Source organism: Plecotus auritus (genome assembly GCF_963455305.1).
Source record: "Plecotus auritus genome assembly, chromosome: 2".
Lineage (NCBI taxonomy): Eukaryota > Metazoa > Chordata > Mammalia > Chiroptera > Vespertilionidae > Plecotus > Plecotus auritus.
The window spans coordinates 178,203,134-178,223,767 of NC_137771.1; positions in this window are offsets into that span (position 1 = coordinate 178,203,134).

Consider the following 20,634-nt stretch of genomic DNA (forward strand, 5'->3'; position numbering starts at 1 on the left):
ATAGTTAAAAAACACACATTATCAAGGTTTAAGCATACTGGACACTGTCAAACATTCTCTTTTTATTAAGTAGAATTTGAGGCATTTATGATGCATTCAAATGAAGAAGACCAATCAGCAGCTTCATATTTGGATCTGTAGCAGGGTTTCTCAATCTCAGCACTACTGACCAAATTCCATAGAGAAATTTGCACTGGATCACTCTTTTTGGGAGTAGTGGGGAAAAGGGAGAGTATCCTGTGCTTTCAGGGATATTTATCAACATCCTTGCCCTTAACTCACTAGAAGCCAATAGCATATCCCTCCCCTGCCCATCAAAAATGTCTTTAGACATTGCCAAATGTCCCCTGGGTGGGGAGCAAAATGACTCCTAGTTGAGAACCATAGGTCTATAGCGTAGGAATAAAGTATGGACTCAAGAAATAGATTGGGAAATTACCTCTTAGGTATTTGTCAAATCCTAAATAGTGGTGGAAATCTCCCAGAAACATGTTTAAAGTTAAAAAAAAAAGATAAAAGAAAAAGGAAGGAAGGAAGAAAGGAAGGGAGGGAGGGAGGGAGGGAGAAAAGAAGGAAAACAAAAATAAGGAGCCAAAGTCAGTGGATAAATTAGAACTCTGTCTGTTAAACATGACAGTTACTAACTCAAACTAAAGAAATTAGGAATTTATTGGATCTCTAGAAATGAGATCCTGTTAACAACAACATTTAAGGAGCCAGTGAATTATGTGTTCATGCTGGAGAAGAAAGAACAGGCAATGATGTTAAAGACAATGGCCTAATAAAAGCCAAGAAATTATCTTCTCTACTTAACTCTTACTCTGAGCACCCTGTTTTTTAAGGCACAGTTCAACTCTCAGGTTTTCTTTGTAGAAATTTTTAACTCTTAGTCATTATTGTCATTCCTGTCTCTGATTCCTTTTCTTAGCCACTATGCCAAATAAACTTAAAATTAAGTGGATATTTTTTCAGTAGCATTTGTTGTTGTTTTATAAATTTCATTCTTTCCCCTTCAAGCTAGATTTTAATTTTCTGGAGTATGAGGACCTGTCATGCTCTAGTAATCTAATCCCCCAGAGCCTTTGACTGGGCTCAGTGTAGTTATAAGTCAATGGCTATTTCAGTATTAACTATTGAATGGTCCCTTCTAGTGTTTTAGAAGAGAATCATTTCAATACACATTAGTGAGAACTCTCATGGAGCGTACTTTGTTTTAGGCACAATATGAAAAGTAAAGATGCTGCATGTGGTCAGAGCAATAGCAGCCCAATATCACGCTCCAATAGTGCCCAGTTTCCATCATCTAACGACATGCTGATTACTACCCATCTAAAAGGGAGGTAAATCTGATGTGTTTATTCTCCCAAAAATCATACCTAGTTTTTCATTTAAACATTCTAATATATGCTTGTAATTGCCATCCTTTAACTCAACCTGTGCTTCCAATAAGAAATAGTAGAAATAGTAGTAAATAGGAAATAGGAAGATATTTCCATTCTTACATTACCACAAACTTTTACTATGAAATTTCTTGAAAGTATTGCTTTTTCTGGCCTTCAGTTTCCCACTCTATAAATGAGGTGGTTCAATAAATGATTTCTAAGTGCCTTCTAATTCTGACATAGAATTTAGTGATTTTGTCAAGTAAGTCTTTCTATTTAATGTTTGACTGCAGTATCTGGGAAGTTAAATGCATTGCAGGTGATAGCAATACATACATATATTTTGATGACTATAAAAAGTTAATTTAGTAAAAGCACCAAGTGAATATGCAGCTTTATAATAAGTCACCCCAATTGACAACATTTTTTTTGCAGCAAAGAAGTCTAGTTCATCTTGGCAATAAGATAGAAGTGGATAGACCTATGGATACTATTGCAACTAATTCTGCTTCCAGCTACCTTGAGAGAATGCTGAGGTTAGCAAGAGGTGGGCAATAAATTGCTTTCCGGATAGATGGATATATTTTACTTTCTATCATAAGACTGCCTAATAAGGGAGTCCCTGGAGCACAAGTTGGCTTCTACCAAATGTTATTTAATCTTTGCAGTTCATCACTTTAATTTAAATAATATCCCATATTTCACTTCTTCTACAGATAGCCAAGCTTTGTCATCACAATACCCTGCTAAAAATTCTGCCCTTCCTATAAAATGGGTACCTATTAGATGAGTCTTGGCTCTGTGTAGGGACACCTTGCTCGTGTACTTTATGCCTCTCTTCATATGCTAATAATTCTGAGAAAGGAAAAGAGAATTTGTATCCATGTCTTTTTGTTTTGCAGGGTTCCTATAAATTAAATAGTGTATATAATGAGGACCAAGTTTAATGTGCAAGTTATTTGTATTTTTAAACTACGTATATGCATCTCAAACCCTCATATCTGCAAAATGTAACCATCCACAAATCACTTTCATGCATTTCTAACTTCTGTACACATAATAATCATCAGAAAAAAAAAGAACTAACAGGAATGCTTCCACCTAAAATTGCCTATTTATAAATGTTGTGGTTGGTATTTCCTTCCAGCCTTTTCTCATGTGCAAACATCATTTACAAAGCTGAAGTTACAGCTCAGATATAATTTTACATTTGGCTTTTTTACACTGCATAATAGGAAGCATTTCTCATTCTGCCTCATAGTCATTATAATGTAAAATGGCTGCTTAACATTCAATTGCTCATGCTCAAACTAAGCCAAATGGTATGTCTTTGCCATTTCTTATACCCAGGCCATGATTTTTGGCCTCAGAACCTTTGCATGTACTGTTCTTGTGGCTTAAAATGTAGGCCCATCTTTGCATGTTCAAATTCTACACATTCTTAAAGATTAAGTCCTAAAAGTAGGACTTCTAAAAATGAAAGTGTTAGCTGTGCATAAGATGCATCTCTGCTGACTAACTACAAGATCCTTGGGGAGAAAACCCCTATCTGATTCTTTATTGTTTCTCTACAGCAATTGGTGCGTGTTGGAAATAAATAAATGCTAATATAATGAGTTATATGCATTCTGTATTCATTTTCTTTAGCTGCTTTATTAAATTACTGAAAAATTGGTCATATGAAACAACTCAAATTTTTGATCATACAGTTCAATAAATTAGAAATCTAACTCGGATCTCCCTGAGCTAAAGTCAAGCTGTCAGTGGGGTTATATTCCTTCCTGTAGGATTTTCTAGGTGAGGATCTGCTTCCTTGCCTGTGCCTTTCTTCTGTGATCACATCTTCTTCTCACTCTGACTCAGTGGGGAAAAGTGCTCTGATTTTAAGGATTCATGAGATTAAATTGGATAATGCTGGATAATATCCCCAACTCAAAGTCTTTAGTCACATCTGTAAAGTTACTTTTTCCATGTAAAGTACATATGCACAGGTTCTGGGGATTAAGATATGGATATCTTGGGGCACCATTATTCTGCCTACCACAGATGCTCACATTAGAGTTAAAATAGAATTGAACAGAGTGTATTCTAAAAATGACTGGGAATGTCCCTACTTATGCAGAGAAGGAAACTGATATCCAGAAAGGACAAATAATATCTTGCCCCAAACTCTAAATATAATAAATGGAAAGTTTAGATCCTGACTCACTGTGCAATCATCTTCCCATTTAATTACATCTGTTCCCCATAGCACAGCTCTTTATTAGAAACAGAAAATAATTTCTTTTACAAGATGTATAAAGCTCAGAGTGGCAAAGGTATTTGCTCAAAACTACACAGTAAAAAGAAAAAGAGCCAAGCTTAAGTTCTTCATCTTTATGAATTCTATTCTAGTTCTTTTCCTTCTATACCACTCTGGTCACCACCTCCACATAAGTCCAATAAACACATATTTTTAAACAATTCAAATAATGATTTATAATAACAAAAATTAATTTATTTTTTAAATTCTCAACATTATTAAAAGATTTGTTAATAAATTGAAGTTGTCTAGATTCACTTAGGGGTTGAAAGTAGGGGGTCTAAAATTATATCTATCTGACTATGACAGTCTGGATAGTAAGGTAATATAGTCCTTTCTAAGGACCTTCAAGTATATTCTCTTTAACTGCCCTTGGAAAGAAACTACTGAAGAGACTTTTGGTCTCAGGGCAGGCCAAGCCAGCCAATTATGTTGTGAGGAGAATGAGGATTCTACTTATCTCACTGCTTCACCAGCCAGGGATAGGAAAGCTTGTCTGAGCCCCAGATGTTCGAGAAGGTTCCAAAGGAAAGAATTTCTGAAATTATGTTAGTCTATAGAATGAAAATGAACAGTTCTATTAGAGTTTATGTAAGACTTTCACAGCTCTCCGTCTAAGTCTTACAATACTTTGTGAGAAGGGGGCTTTTCTTATTCCCAATTATTGATTGAAATATTAGGCTCTGATCACCTTAGAGCAGTGGTTCTCAACCTTTCTAATGCCGCGACCCTTTAATACAGTTGCTCATGTTGTGGTGACCCCCAACCATAAAATTATTTCGTTGCTACTTCATAACTGTAATTTTGGTACTGTTATGAATCGTAATGTAAATATCTGTGTTTTCCGATGGTCTTAGGCGACCCTGCTAGCGGTTCTCAACCTGTGGGTCGCGACCCACAGGTTGAGAACTGCTGCTGTAGAGCCTAAGACAGGGGTGGGCAAACTTTTTGACTCGAGGGCCACAATGGGTTCTTAAACTGGACCGGAGGGCCGGAACAAAAGAATGGATGGAGTGTTTGTGTGAACTAATATAAATTCAAAGTAAAGGAGCGGAGGGGAGAGCAAGAGAACCCTCACTCTTTCGGCTCCGCGGGCCAGATAGAACAGCCGAACGGGCCGGATCCGGCCCACGGGCCATAGTCACGGCTCACCTAAGACCATTGGAAAACACAGATATTTACATTACGATTCATAACAGTAGCAAAATTACAGTTATGAAGTAGCAACGAAATAATTTTATGGTTGTGGGTCACCATAACATGAGCAACTATATTAAAGGGTCGCGGCATTAGAAAGGTTGAGAACCACTGCCTTAGAGGGACTTGTGTAAGACTTGTGTAAGATCTTATGCACATAGTTCCTCTTAGCAAATTGTTCCCGTGATGTCATATTTGCTGTAGCAAAATGTCTTCATATAAATAAGTTAATATGTTTACCTTTATCAAGTGTCTATATAAAAGACAACAAATAAGTATAACTGATTTTTCCTCTTTCCTAATTATGTCTTCAGGGAGATCTCATGAAGAAGCTGGTCACCTTCCATATATAATCCACCATTTTTTATTTTTTCTTCTAAACTGATGTCCCTTTCCGGGACTACTGCATCTGATACAAGCATTTCCCATGAGGGTTGCCATTTCTCCCAGCATGAATTGTTTTCAGTAGGTGCTACAGCTCTTTCTGGGCACGAACACCTTTGCTGGATCCACATCTGCTTCTTCCTGATGCCTCCATGCCCATTGCACAGATTCTGCTGTGTTCCAGGTGCCCTTATATACTGTATGTCCACCCAACCCCACAACCTCCATTAGGCTCTATTGACAATATCATTAAGAATCATTAAGGTCCTGGGCATTTCACTTTGAGCAGAGTCTATAAATATTCCTCTTATTATTTTTGTATTTTATTCCATTATCAGCATATCAAATTATCAAAGCAATGGTTCCCTAAGTGCCCTTGATAATTTTTAATAAAAATAATTACCTTTGATTTTACTAATGGGAGCCAAACACAAGTCTAAGGGAGACCTATTGGCTCTTACAGTTAAAGCCTTGTTCAAACAGTCCCTCTTTCCTTAGACATTCCCTCCAAAGGCTCCCCAGTCTCTGAGGCAGATTTATGAAAGGCTCATTTCCTCATGGTCCAGGCATGAATTGATCTATAATATGGCATGACTTTGAACAATTAATAGACTGTAAGAAATGAATTCATTTGACCTTCCCTTGCAGAAAATTCTCTTTAGAGTGACTCATTTATTAATGTTTTAGGAATACATTTTCTTTTATCTCCAGATCCAATTACACAGCTTGGTTCTGCAGTGAATGATATTTACATAATTCTAATAATGTAAACACTGTTTGAGTTTTGTTTTTCACAATTTTGAAACATAGCATAGAATTCTCAAATCTATAAAGCATGGAAATGTTAAAATTGTGAGAAAATTATTAGAAACTGGGAGATAAAAGGAGGGAAGAAGAGATAGTGGTAGTTTATACGTGAACAAAGTACATCCTTTGTTTTTGCAATCATCTGCTACTGCTGAAAGTTGATGAATAAAGAAATACAGTTATTATGTTTATCTTTTTAAACATATGGGCAGTGGAGTGGGGAGTTAACAGGTATCCGCCAGCAAAATGTCAATCAGAGAGAGGTAAAAGTGATTGTCTCATGCTGTGGACCTGCAGTGAGGAGGTGGGGTGGGAGACTTTTAATTTTTATTTTATGCTCTGCCATAGTAAGAGAATATTGTTGGGATCAAGCCTTAGTGCTTAGTTGAGTAAATGTTTTTAACGTTCACATGGACTGCACCTAGTCTAGCTAATATCCAGGAAGTACAGGGGAAAGAAGACCAGCCTATTCTAACAGAGTAGGGACTCCCAGAAGGTTTCTCATTCCAGCTCTTTTCCAGGCAAGAAAGACCAGTCACTGGACACCGTGAGAGGTCCCAAAGATCAGGGAATCAAATCTTCACCTGACCCTCCCTTCTCATCACCGCAGTTTTCCTTAAGGCACACTGTAGGACAGACACCCATGTTAGGCCCAATGAAAAAGGCCCTGGGACTTCTAAACACGAACGTTTCTCAATTATTTATAAATATACTTTCATAATAAAGGCCAAATCCCATGCTTTCCACATAAATTTTATAATTCAGGTGAGCAGAAAAAGAACACAAGCATGATAAGGTAACATGGAAACACCACATATGAAGAAAGGGTGCTGTCATCAGCCATTTTCCAGCGACTTGCTTTCAGTCCTGCTCTGCCTGATCCCTGCTGAATGAACAGCCTTGTCACTTAGAAGAATGACGTACACCAGAGCAGCTTTTTGCTTCCAAAAGTCATGCACATATAAATAAGAAGTATAAAAAAGAAAACTCACTCTCTCCCAAAATCATTAGGCAAATGTTTGTTAACCAAATAGTAGCTGTAAACTTTTTATATTATAACATCTAGGAGGCCCTAAAAAACATTTGTTGAAAGCAAAAATTATAAATATTCCATAAAAATGGTAATCTGTATCACAATAGAGATAAATATTTTTCCCTAAGATCATGAGAATGGAAAAAGAAGGTAGGAGTCCAGTTGCCCATCAGACTTTTAACATCCTCTTTGGAATGTAGGAGTATAGAAAACATTTTTTCTATATCCAAATTACAATCCATATGTACAATAAGTTACAATACCTATTAAGAAATAGGACATTTTTATATATTACAAATAACTGCTCATAAACCTTTCTTTAAGTCTGAAATTGAATGTTAGTTTTCCTGTTGGAAGAATTTTCAAAATAATCTGGACCATCTAAAGCTTATAAAACAGCAAACTGTTCTTTTCTATTATTTCTTTCATCATGTGAAATAATTCTCTCAGCAGTTAGAAGGCATTTGGGTCCCTCGCTGATTTGTAGCCTGCAATGATTTTTTAAAATATAACCATAAACACTAAACTTTGGATGGCCCATCTAGTGCGTGATACTGATTCTAAGATAGTGAGGGATTAAATGAATTTCAAAACTGCAACTCACCAGAAAAGGTCCAGAGATTATATCGACCCATCTGTGTTTAAACCGCAGAATCATTCAAGAAAAAATTGCTACCATAGCACCAAGCCTGGAAGTGATCCCTGATCATCTTTGACATTTTCAAAAACAGAAAATTATTTGGCTTTATTTTAAATGTCACTCCTCTGCAGGTGAAAAAGTTATTCATTTAGGAGAGTACAGGATGGAATAAACTGTGCTGATGCATACTAGCTACAGAAAGTTTAATAGAATTGACTACATTTTTGTGAAATAGAATTTGAGTATTTGCTGAATCATGTAGAGGCACTGCTCAAAAGACAAGCTCTTACTTAATTTCCAGAAGCAACAGTGTGTAGAGGGAAGAATCATGGTCTAACAGTCAGAATGAAGGATCTGAGTTCCAACTTCACAAATTACTAGCTCCAAATCTTTGGGCCAGTTCAACCACTTCCACAGGTCTCTGCTTCTGAATCTGTACAGTAAAGATGTACTAGCGGCTAGCCCTTTGGTCTCTTCAAAAGCCTTTGACTCCCCAAGAACTTATGTAATACCAATTCTCAGTCTCCTCATCTGAAAAATAGAAATACATTTCTATGCTCTGATAATAACAAAAGCTATGAGAATGCAATTGAGAATGTGGATATAAATCCACTTTGAAAACCAAAAGAAACTACCAAAATATATGTTTTAGTAATTCATACAGTTATAAAATAATGATATATTGAAGAGAAACTATTGCCTCTATTTGCTTTAAAACCTATTTTTAAAAATTCTAAGCAAGTATTAAAATTAGGAGTGATGGCTATAACCTAGTTTGTTTGGATTGGTTGGCTATTTCTAATTTCTTTACTCATCTGGACATGTTATCTCTCAGGAACAGACTTGGCATTTTCTTGCTGGACAAGAACATGAATGGTTCAGCATTTGGACCCATCATTCCCTAAGTCAGTGGTTGGCAAACTGTGGCTCGCAAGCCACATGCGGCTCGCGAGCCGCAGTTTGCCACTCTGTTGACTAATGAGTTTGCCGACCACTGCTAAGGCATTACCCTCACCCAGTTTTGACTTCAGGTTAAAGACATTAGTACATTATTAAAATGTTCTTTAAGTGTTTTTCCCTAAGCCTTAGGGAAACTCATTGATCGGCAAACTCATTAGTCAACAGAGAGGCAAACCGCGGCTCACGAGCCGCATGTGGCTCACGAGTCGCAGTTTGCTGACCACTGCACTAAGTCTATATCATAAGCCTGTAGTTTGGGGCCATAGAAATAAAGAAAAAGTGGCAAGATGCAATCACAGTTGTCAGAGTCAGCACCTTTTCATTTTCCGTTGAAGCAGTGTCCACTGGTGTCGTAAGGAAAGCGGTGATATTTCTTCTGCAGGGGAAAGAAAGCTCACAGCCTTCTAAAGCAGCTTCATGTTTTCTTATGTGGGCTCTTTACTAGTATTGTTCTGCCCATCTGACATTCTTTATGGTTATAAATTTGGCATCAATTGAAAGAACTCTGATGAATATGCTTTACAAAGACATCTGCTCTGACATTTCTTTAGCCATACAAAACTTTTCCCTACAATCCCTACCACTAACCCAATCAAACTAAATTTCTCACTATTTGCATCTTGCCTTACTTCTGCTCATGCTGCCCCTTCACTTGGGGGTGCTTTCCCTCTATGGGTGCACGGTGAAATCTTCCCCATTTTTCAAGTCCATCTGAAATGCCAACTAGTGGATGAAGACTTCTATGATGTCGCTGAGTTCTTAAATATCTCCATCCTCTGGGATTCCATGGACTTTCATCCACATTTTAGAAGTTACTTATCATTTTAGCTTTTATTGTTGATCCACCTTTTTTGTCTGTCCTTTTAGATCAAAATGACTTGAGAGCAAGATGTGATCATTACAGTAATTTCCAAAGGGCCTGGCACATACTAGAGAATATATGTTAAATAAATGGTTATGGGTTATTAAATTTAAATGCTACCAATTGCCTTATTTTTCACCAAGCTACTAGTAAAATCAATGTTTAATTGCATTAATAACTGAATCTTGTTAGTTCTGAGTCTCCAATATCTATGGGAAATTTCGTCCCCGGCAGAGAATCTTTTTCACCTTGAAATTTCTGAGTATCACCCAAGAAGTCTGCTCAGGTTTTGTTTAAAATTGTTTGTAATGTGCCATAACTCTTATCAGCTAATCTGTCACGGTACCTTTAATGAAAGCACAATTAATACAGTTAAAGGTAGCTTCTCCACTTCATCCCTAGTAGTTTACCAGAATGTCATTGTAACTGAACTCATACCTGAATGTCTTATACCTGTATCTATTATGCACACTCTACTCTCTGCTGGTTGTCATGCCTGCATGTCGAAATCTTAGCTAGCCTTAAAAATGTTGGATCAAGTGCCCCTATGGATGCTATCCCTAATCCCTTCACAGGATTTTATTCTACTTTTCTTTGAACTTTGATTAACAATTTGTATTAACTTACTTCCCTCAGGAATAAAGTTAACCTCATCCCTATTACCACCAACAACTCTCTTTTCTAACCCTCTGCTACACCTCTAACTCCTTCAGCCCTCTATAGACACAATATTTAGTCTCTCTGAGGGCAAAATCTAAGTGTATTTCATCTTTATATCTCATGGTACCTGATATATTACTATGTTATATAGTTGTGGATCAGTAAACATTGATAAATCTAAACTACATCAATGAATTTTGGCATTTGTCTTCCAATTATTCTATCCTGATTGGGCAAACAGTCTGGTAGCATTATACAGAAGTACAGTACAAAAACTAAGCACTCCAGAATCCTGGCCCAGGCTACTACTAGATGTGTGGCTATATCAAAACATCAATATTTAAACTGCAAAATGTAAATAAAAGCTGACTACATAATCTAGAAGGCTGGTGGAAAATGCAAATTCAGGGTTCCTAGGAGTGAGGGAGGGGCTGGTCAGTCCCCTCTTCCTATGGACTTGCCAGCCAATCCATAGTGAATGGGTGACACCCAGAGGAATAGAAACTTTTGCACTGAAATGAGTTTAACATCTGGATTATAGGTGGATGAGAGGCCCGTGCCAAGTTGGTTGCTCAATATTACATGCACAGAGAACAATGGTGGCATTGTCACCTCCCTCAGCAAAGGACTCCAGTTTGTCTCAAGGCAGAAGGAAGAAGCCAAGAACCCATCCCAGGGAGGTGGGGAGGTGGGAAGAGGCAGGACAATGTATGTGCTTAGATGCCAATCTTACTGCATATACTCCACTGTTCCTTCAGATTTAGCTTATAACTAGCTTTCAAACAATAAATTTAAATATTAAATTATTAAGGATTTTGGCCCTAACCAGTTTGGCTCAGTGGATAGAGCGTCGGCCTGCAGACTCAAGGGTCCCAGGTTCGATTCCGGTCAAGGGCATGTACCTTGGTTGCGGGCACATCCCCAGTAGGGGGTGTGCAGGAGGCAGCTGATCAATGTTTCTCTCTCATCGATGTTTCTGACTCTCTATCCCTCTCCCTTCCTCTCTGTAAAAAATCAATAAAATACATTAAAAAAATTATTAAGGATTTCAAAACAGAACATTAAATATTAGTGCAGGGCCCTTTGTGGATGCAGTACTTACAGGCCCATGAAACCACCTAAAAATAATATAAAATAAAAATAAGGCTATATTTACATGTGCTAAATAGTTAAAAGGATATTTAAAACTTTAAGATTTAATTTGTTCTTTATACTGAATTACTGGACATCAAACTATAAATATGGAGCTAGCTTGAATCGAATATTCCTCCCTTCTCATCCCAAACCCTTTATCAAGAAAATGAGCCCGGCCATCATGGACCAGTGGTTTGAGCGTCAAAGCACATGCCCAAGCTGTGGGTTCAATTCCCAGTGAGGGGCATGCTGGAGGCATCCCATCAATGATTTGCTCTCATCCTTGATGTTTCTGTCTCTTTCTCCCTCTCCCTTCCTCTCTGAAATCAATTAAAAATATATTTTTTAAAGAAAATGATAGCAAGAAAGAGAGAAAGGGAGGAAAGAAGGAAGAAAAACAAATTCCTTTTTCACTTAACTAGGACACAGAAAAAATATTCACAGATTCAAAAATATTGTCTAAAGCAGCTGAAACTGACCTTAGCTCCATGGGACACAATGGAATCAAAAGTAGCAGTGCATCATAGAGAAAGAATTTCCAGGGAGGCTAAAAATAGTAGAAAGATCCCTACCTCCTAAAAAACAAACAATAAAAACCCAAACAAAAACAAACAAACGAACATGAGTTTCCTGGAGGTCAAGAGCATAGGGGACAGAAAATCTGGATAGGTAAGTGTTTTGAATAGGGATGAGTTGAAATAATTGAAATAGACTAAGATCAGACTGAACCTGCATATGGGGTAAAATGTAGTGATAAAATGGAAAAAAAATGTCAAGGGGTGAGGGTATTCAGCCTTTATAAATTCAGAAAGATCCATAAAAGCACAGCTTCTGACATTAAGAGGATCAGCCATGTCCCTTAGACAAGAACTGTGTACCTTGGTGGCATTAACCAAAAAGTGAGCTGGAGAGCCCAGGACAGGAAGAAGCCCTCCACACCCAGTTTGCTTGAGAGAAGTGAAGGCGGTATATCCTCACAGAGGAGTCCATAGAGGGGCTCTATCTGAAGAAAACACTTGGTGTCATGTGAGAGACAAATCCTGGAAGGCTACAGAAATTCTTGTTCTCTCTCCCCCCCTTCACAAATCATTGAAAAAAGCTATGTTAGGAAAATTCAGCTCATTCAATCATATATTATAAGTAGAGAATCTGACACAGCCTTGATAAAAGATACTATTAAAAAGGTGAAAGAGAGACACAAAACTTACTGTTAGAAAAAAACACACCAGAAAATATATTATAAAAATTATAACCAAAAATGTATCATTACATTTAAATTTTGATAAAGCAATCATGATTACAAAGGAAGATTACCAAATGAAAATATAGGAATTGAGGAAAGAGGCAAGATAACAGGAGAAGGAGCAATATAAGGTGCCAAATGCAGTCAAATTGAGAACAAAACAAACAAATGAAATAAAGTTAATTAAAATACCTAGTGAACCTCATTGTTGGTTTAATTTGCATCTCTCTGATGATTAGTGACTTTGAGCATTTTTTCATATCTCTCTTGGCCTTCTGGATGTCCACTTTGGAGTAGTGTCAATTTAAGTCCTTTGCCCATTTTTTAATTGGAATGTTTGTCTTCATTTTGTTGAGTTGTATGAGTTGCTTTTATATTTTGGAAATTAGCCACTTTTCAGGTGTATCATTGGCAAATATGTTCTCCCATGCAGTGGGCTCCTTTTCATCTTGTTGATGGTTTCTTTTGCTGTGCAAAAGCTTTTTATTTTGATGTAGTCCCATTTATTTATTTTCTCCTTAGTTTCCCTTGCCCTATTGACAAACATATTGCTACAAGAAATATCTGAGGTTTTGCTGCCTATGGTTTCTTCTGATATTTTTATGGTTTCACAAATTACATTAAGTCTTTTATCCATTTTGAGTTTATTTTTGTGTATGGTATAAGTTGGTGGTTTAGTTTTATTTTTATCACCTTACACCTGTCAGAATGGCTATCATAAACAAATCAAGAAATGACAAGGGCTGGCAAGGATTTGGAGAAATGGTAACCCTAGTACACTGCTGGGGAGAATGCAGACTGGTGCAGCCAGTACGGAAAACAGTATGGAGTTTCCTCAAAAAATTAAAAATGGAACCACCAATTAACCCAGTGTCCCACTGCTAGGAATATATCCCAAGAAACTCAAAACATCAATCAGAAAGAATATATGCACCCCTCTGTTCATAGTAGTGTTATTTATAATAGCTAAGATCTGGAAACAGCCCAAATGCCCATCAGTAGATGAGTGGATAAAAATGCTGTGGTACATTTACACCATGGAACATTATGTATCGGTAAAAAAGAGGGATTTCTTACTCTTTGAGACAGTATAGAGGGGCCTGGAGAGTATTAAGATAAGCAAAATAAGCCAGTCAGTCAGAGAAAGACAAATATCCACATGATCTCACTCATATGTGAAATCTAAAGAACAAAATAAACTGATGAACAAAATAGATCCAGAGACAGAAAAGCAGGAACAGACTGACGAATCTCAGAGGGATGGTGGGGTGGGGGTTGTGGGGTTGTGGTGGGGAGAGATTAACCAGGGAACTTATATGCATATATGCATAGCCCATGGACATAGACAATAGTGTGGTGAAGGCCTGGGATGGGTGGATATGGGGTCAAGGGGGTCAATGGGGAAGAAAAAGGGGAGATCTGTAATACTTTCAATAATAAAGGTAAATTTTAAAAATAGTGAAAATTATGAAACATTATGAAAATAGAATAAAGAAACATGAAAAGAGTAAAAGTGACAAATATATAAGACTGGCAAAGCAGATAAAATATAAACATAAGGTAGTCTCTGAAGAAAAAAGAACAAATAATGAGACAAAAAATTTTTAAAATATAACTGATGGAAAGTTTTGTGGCTTAAAGGCTTAAATTTACACTAGAGGCCCAGTGCACGAAATTCGTGCACGGGGGGGGGGGGGTCCCTCAGCCCAGCCTCCTGCACCCTCTCCAACCTGGGACCCCTCGAGGAAGGTCTGACTGCCTGTTTAAGCCCGATCCCAGTAGGTAAGGCCTAAACGGGCAGTCAGACATCCCTCTTCCAATCCAGGACTGCTGGCTCCCAACCACTCACCTGCCTGCCTGATTGCCCCTAACTGCCTTCCCCTGCTGACCTGGTCACCCTTAACTGCCCTCCCCTGCAGGCCTGGTCCCACCAACTGCCCTCCCCTGCTGTCCCGGTCACCCCTAAAAGCCCTCCCTTGCCAGCCTGGTCACCCCCAACTGCCCTCCCCTGCTGACCTGGTCACTCCTAAATGCCCTCCCTTGCCAGCCTGGTCGCCCCTAACTGCCCACCCCTGCTGACCTGGTCACCCCCAACTGCCCTCCCCTGCTGACCTGATCGCTCACAGCTGCCCTCCCCTGCTGGCCATCTTATGGTGGCCATCTTGTGTCCACATGGGGGTGGCCATCTTTGACCACATGGGGGCAGCCATCTTGTGTGTTGGAGTGATGGTCAATTTGCATATTACCTCTTTATTATATAGGATGTTAAAAGAGTAAGTTATGCATCAGGGAAAAGTAACTCAGACAGTCAATATTCAGCTGTTTCCTATTAAACCTAAAGTTACTTGACTTTGAACAAAGGATCATTTGGGAAGTCAGGCAAAAAGTTCAAATTATGTTGTGAAAAACTTAAAAGTCATGTTGGTCTCCGATTACTCCACAGCAATGCTCAATGGCAGAAGATGATGAAGTAACACATCTTATTTAAGAAAATAAAATGTGATCCAAAGGATTTCCATCAAACCAACCTGAGTTTTAAGTATAAAGGAGACAAACCAACAGCTTATCGCAAGAGACTTTCTGGGGGGAAAAAGAACAAAAGCAATTGGAGGAAAACTTTAGTGAACCAAGAGATGATTCAAAAAATGTAAAAGAATTGGCAGTAAAGATAGAAGATATTTGATTGCAAAACTAAGACTTTTAAAAAAATTAGGACTAGGTGGCCAGGTAGAATATAATTATAAGAGCTGATGCTGTCAAAAATAAAATTAACATGAAAGGAAAAAAGTGGGAAGAAGAACAAAATTGAAGAAAGCTAGGAGATGGCTTCTCCAACAGTAACTGTGACTCAAGGGATAACATCTACAGTGACAAGAAAAGCAACCATCAATAAAAGAAACCATCAACAAAACAACAAGAAAGCCCACTGCATGGGAGAACATATTTGCCAATCTTATCTCTGATAAGGGTTTAATCTCCAAAATTTACAGAGAACTCATACAACTTAACAAAAGGAAGATAAACATTCCAATCAAAAAATGGGCAAAGGACCTAAATAGACACTTTTCAAAAGAGGACATACAGAAAGCCAAGAGACATGAAAATATGCTCAAAGTCACTAATCATCCGAGAGATGCAAATCAAAACAATAATGTGGTATCATCGCACACCTGTCAGAATGACTATCATCAACAAATCAACCAATGACAAGTGCTGGAGAGGATGTGGAGAAAAAGGGAACCCTCATGCACTGCTGGTGGGGATGCAGACTGGTGCAGCCACTGTGGAAAACAGTAAGGAGTTTCCTCAAAAAGTAAAAATGGAACTCCCATTTGACCCAGTAATCCCACCTCTAGGGCTATATCCCAAGAAATCAGAAACACCAATGAAAAAGGATATATACACCCCTATGTTCATAGAAGCACAATTCACCATAGCTAAGATTTGGAAACAGCCTAAGTGCACATCAGCAGATGAGTGGATTAAAAAACAGTGGTATATCTACACAATGGAATACTATGCTGCTATAAAAAAGAAGAAACTTTTATCATTTGCAACAGCATGGATGGAACTGAGAGCATTATTCTAAGTGAAATAAGCCAGTCAGAGAAAGATAAATATTACATAATCTCACTCATATGTGGGATATAATGAACAACATAAACTGATGAACAAAAATAGATCCAGAGACAAAGAAACACTGAACAGACCATCCAACTTCAGAGGGAAGGCGGGGGGAGGAGGGGTAAAAAATAAACCAAAGGACTTGTATGCATGCATATTAGCATAACCAATGGACATGGACACTGGGGCAGTGAGGGCCTTGTCCTGAGGGGTGGGAATTGCTGGGGAGGGGTCAATTGGGGAAAAGGGGGACATATGTAGTACTTTAAACAGTAAAAAAAGAAAACCAACAGAAAAATAGTAATTTTATATAATACAAAGATAGATATTATGAAAGTTAATAGTATTGACTAAATTGGGTGAGAAGAGAAAGAGGATACAAACTATAATAGATACTATGTAGAGGCTCAGAGAACTATACATATTATACAGTGGTATATTGTAAAGGTAATTATGAGAAAACATAATAGCCATCTTAGATATCAAAAGAATTACAAATAAATATAGAAAAGAGCTTATAAAATTTAAAAATGTGTAATGAAAAATTTAACATAAAATTATTGTAAAACTAAAACCAAATAAATATGTAACATCAATGAATGTAAAGCTTATTCACCATTTCAGCCCTAGCCAGTGTGGCTCAGTTGGTTGAGCATTGCCCCATGCACTAAGGGTTGCCTGTATTTTAAAAAAGAAAAAGATTTCACTTTGAAGTCCAAAGTAGCATGTGAGCATGTGAGCATACAAAGTCATTTAAAGTGACTCAGAAAAGTTTAAAATAAAGGATGGGCAACAGTATCATATATAATAAAAGCCTAATATGAAAATTGTTTGACTGGAAGTTTGACCAGGATTTTGACCACTTGCTATGACATGCGCTGACCACCAAGGGGCGGCATGAACATGGCAGGCGTCAGCAATGCAGCGCTGGCAGCAGGTAGCAGTGGAGGTGCTGCCAGCCACGATGGGCCCTGACGAGAGCAGGACGGGATGGTGGGATGGTGGAGCAGGTGAGCGGGAGGTGCCAGGCCAAGACAGGTGTGAGTGGGGACCCGATCCCATTGCCCCACCAATTGCCCTGCAGATGGCAACCAGCAGGGGGCGGGGCCACTGCCCGGCTCCCAGGCACTGAGGGAGCTGGGCAAGGGATCCAGCCCCCATCGATCACCCCACAGGCAGGATGGTGGAGCAGATAAGGGGGCAGTGCCAGGCCATGGCTGGGTGCCAGGTGGGGCTGTGGGGCTGCAAGGTTGGGGGTGCCAGCTGGGGCTGCAAGCCTGGGGGCATGAGCTGGGGCCAGATCCCCACAGGCCACCCCGAGGGACCCCACCCATGCACAAATTCGTGCACCGGGTCTCTAGTATTAAACAAATGCAGAGCAGAAAAGCATGGGTCATAATCTATATATCAGAAAAAGTCAAAGGCTAGGAAACTATTCACAAAGAACTGCTTGCGATGCTAAAGAATGCAAATAACTATGAACAGTTATGAATATTCATAAACTAAATAAATTACTGTAACTTTCATAAAACAGAAATTACAGATGATACAGAGGAATTGTATCAAAACTTCCTCTAATACTTTACTTCCTCTAATCCAAGACAGAACAATGTTTAAGAACTAAACAACATAATCAAAAAGGTGTGTGATTAATATATCTTAAATTCTGTGCCTAGATACTTGCAAATAATATTATATTCCTTAAACTTTTACCCTTAACTTCTCAGGAAACTAATAAAATATATAGAAAAATCTCAATAATTTCTCAAAGTAGAAATAATACAGAACAAATATTCTAATTTCAATGCAATAATTCTAGACATTAGCAAAGAAAACAAATAAAATGCATTTTATAATTACCCATATATTAAAAAAATAACACATTGTTATCAAATAGGGTTTATTCCAGAAATGTAAGGATGCTATAATACCATATCATGTTGATGGATCTAATGAGAAATATCATTGGATGACATCCAGTTAAACATTTGAACTCTTCATAATGAACTGGTGGATACTAATATAATAAAAAGTAATTTAACATAACGTAATGTAAGATAACCATATTTGTGAAGGACATATGTTTTAGCACAAAATCTAGCATCATGCTTAAGTGTGACTCAAGAAAGAAATTTGCCTTTAACTTAAGGTCAAATAAACATTCCTGGTAGACACATTTTCACTTACCACTATACTAACCAACATAAAAAAGAAAAAGAAAGTATAAGTCTATAAATTGGAAATCAGCACATACGTTGGTTCACAAACTGGCCCCCATACAGGGAGGACAAGGAGAGACCAAGGAAAGATGCAGACCACGCTATAGATGGTAGATGACAGTTATAATAAGTAAGTGAACTTACATAAAAGGCTGGGCTCCAGAGGCTGCAAGATGCTTATATTTTTGCAGCCACCCACTAGAATCTTAAAAGTTAGTATAGAGGCCTTAACATATTCAGTCTAGGGGGTCTCAAAATGCCTATTCTCTAGTCTAGTGTATTTTCTCAAAACAGCTCCTACTAGGGGAATGGTGGGCAGAACATACATTCCAAGGACAGGGAAGGGGGTAAGGTGCCTCCAATTGCCCAGGTTAAACAGTGGTCACGTCTTCTTGACAACCTCGCAACAACATAGATGATACTTGCAAATGATATGATTACATTCCTTGACCCAAGTAACTAACTAAAAGCCTAATGCAGTTAGAGAAGTGAGTAGAGTACCAAACAGCAAATTATAAATCAAATGATTAACTGTTTATAGAAAATAGGCTAGAGGATTAAATGAAGGAAAAACACATTTATAACAGCAGGAAAAAAATAAACAAGATACCATTCTTGGAAAAAAACTCAAGAAGTCTTCATGTTTTACATAAGAAAACTTTAGGGCACTACTAAAATTCTCAAAAGAATGGAATTAAAAGTTAGATCTTCCTCTTAAGTAGGAAGAATCAAGATCAGAAGGATGTCAGTGCCCCCTATGTTTATTTATAATGTAACATGCTGTTTAAAAAATAACTATCAGCCTCTGTTGTTTTTATCTTGTGATTAGAGGCCCAATGCACGAAGATTCGTGCAAGAATAGGCCCTCCTTCCCCTGGCTGCTGACATTGCCTTTGCTCTGGCTGGAGCTGCCTTTCCGCCTTTGCTCCAGCCAGAGCAGCCTTCCACCTCTTGCCTTGTTGCATCAATTTGCATATTCCCTATCTTATTGGCTGTGGACGCTGCCATCTTTGTCACAGAGTTATGGCAATTTGTATATTCCGTCTATATTAGATAGGATAAGGGGATCTTATGTTTGTTTGTGTTTTTGTTTGTGAACTGGAATTAGAAAGCTGATTTTAAAGTTCATAAATAAAAAAATAAACAATCAAGACTAACCAGAAAGGCACCTTTAAAATAGAGTAAAAATGGTGTTTTTGTTGACAGATATCCTATATAATAAAAGGCTAATATGCATATTGCCCCCTTGGAAGTTTGACCAACTGGGAGTTTGACTGCTTGCTATGACGTGCGCTGACCACCAGTGGGTGGCGCAGAATGGAGGAAGGCCCTGGCTGGCTGCCGGCAGCTGGGGAAGGGAGACCCCGATTGGCCCTGATCACCGGCCAGGCTTAGGGGCCCTACACATGCATGAATTTCATGCACCGGGCCTCTAGTTAAAATATATTTATATAGCTTGTAAATTTAAAATGCTATGATATTGGTGCATGAAGAGATAGGCAGACCAATGGTATAAGATAGAAAGTCAAGAAATAAAGCCAAGTATATTATTAAGTTTATTATATAATGAAAATAACATTTCAGATCTGAGAATTATAATGAGGAGTTCTGCTACCATTGGCTGGTTGCCTAAAAAAAAAAATACTGGATTCATACTTCAGACTTTTGTTAGGGAAAATACTAAACAGATTAAAGATTTAAAGGCAAAATTTACAGCTTAATCATAAATTAACCAGGAGTAAACAAACGTGAATTATTTTATTGCCTTGGACTGGGAAAGGATTTTCTATGACTCTAATCTAGAAGCCATAAAAGTAGCAATAGATTAGTACACCTACATAAAATTACAGGCTTTTGCCTACGGGGAAAAACATAAGCAAAGTCAAAAAGCATGACAAGGAACAAAATTTGCAGCTCATATCCAGATAAGAATAATCTCCCAAGTATAAAAGAATTAATGAGAAAAAGAAAAAAAGTCATGGGTATGAATAAGTAGTTCAAATAGAAATATTACTGCTACTCAAACATCTGAAAAGATGCTAACTAGTCATTGTTTTGCATTTTAACAGCTGTATTGAATATAATTCATAAGCCACACAATCCAGCCATTTAAAGCATACAATTTGATCATTTTTAGCTTATTCACAGATATGTACAACCACCACCACAGTTGATTTTAGAATATTT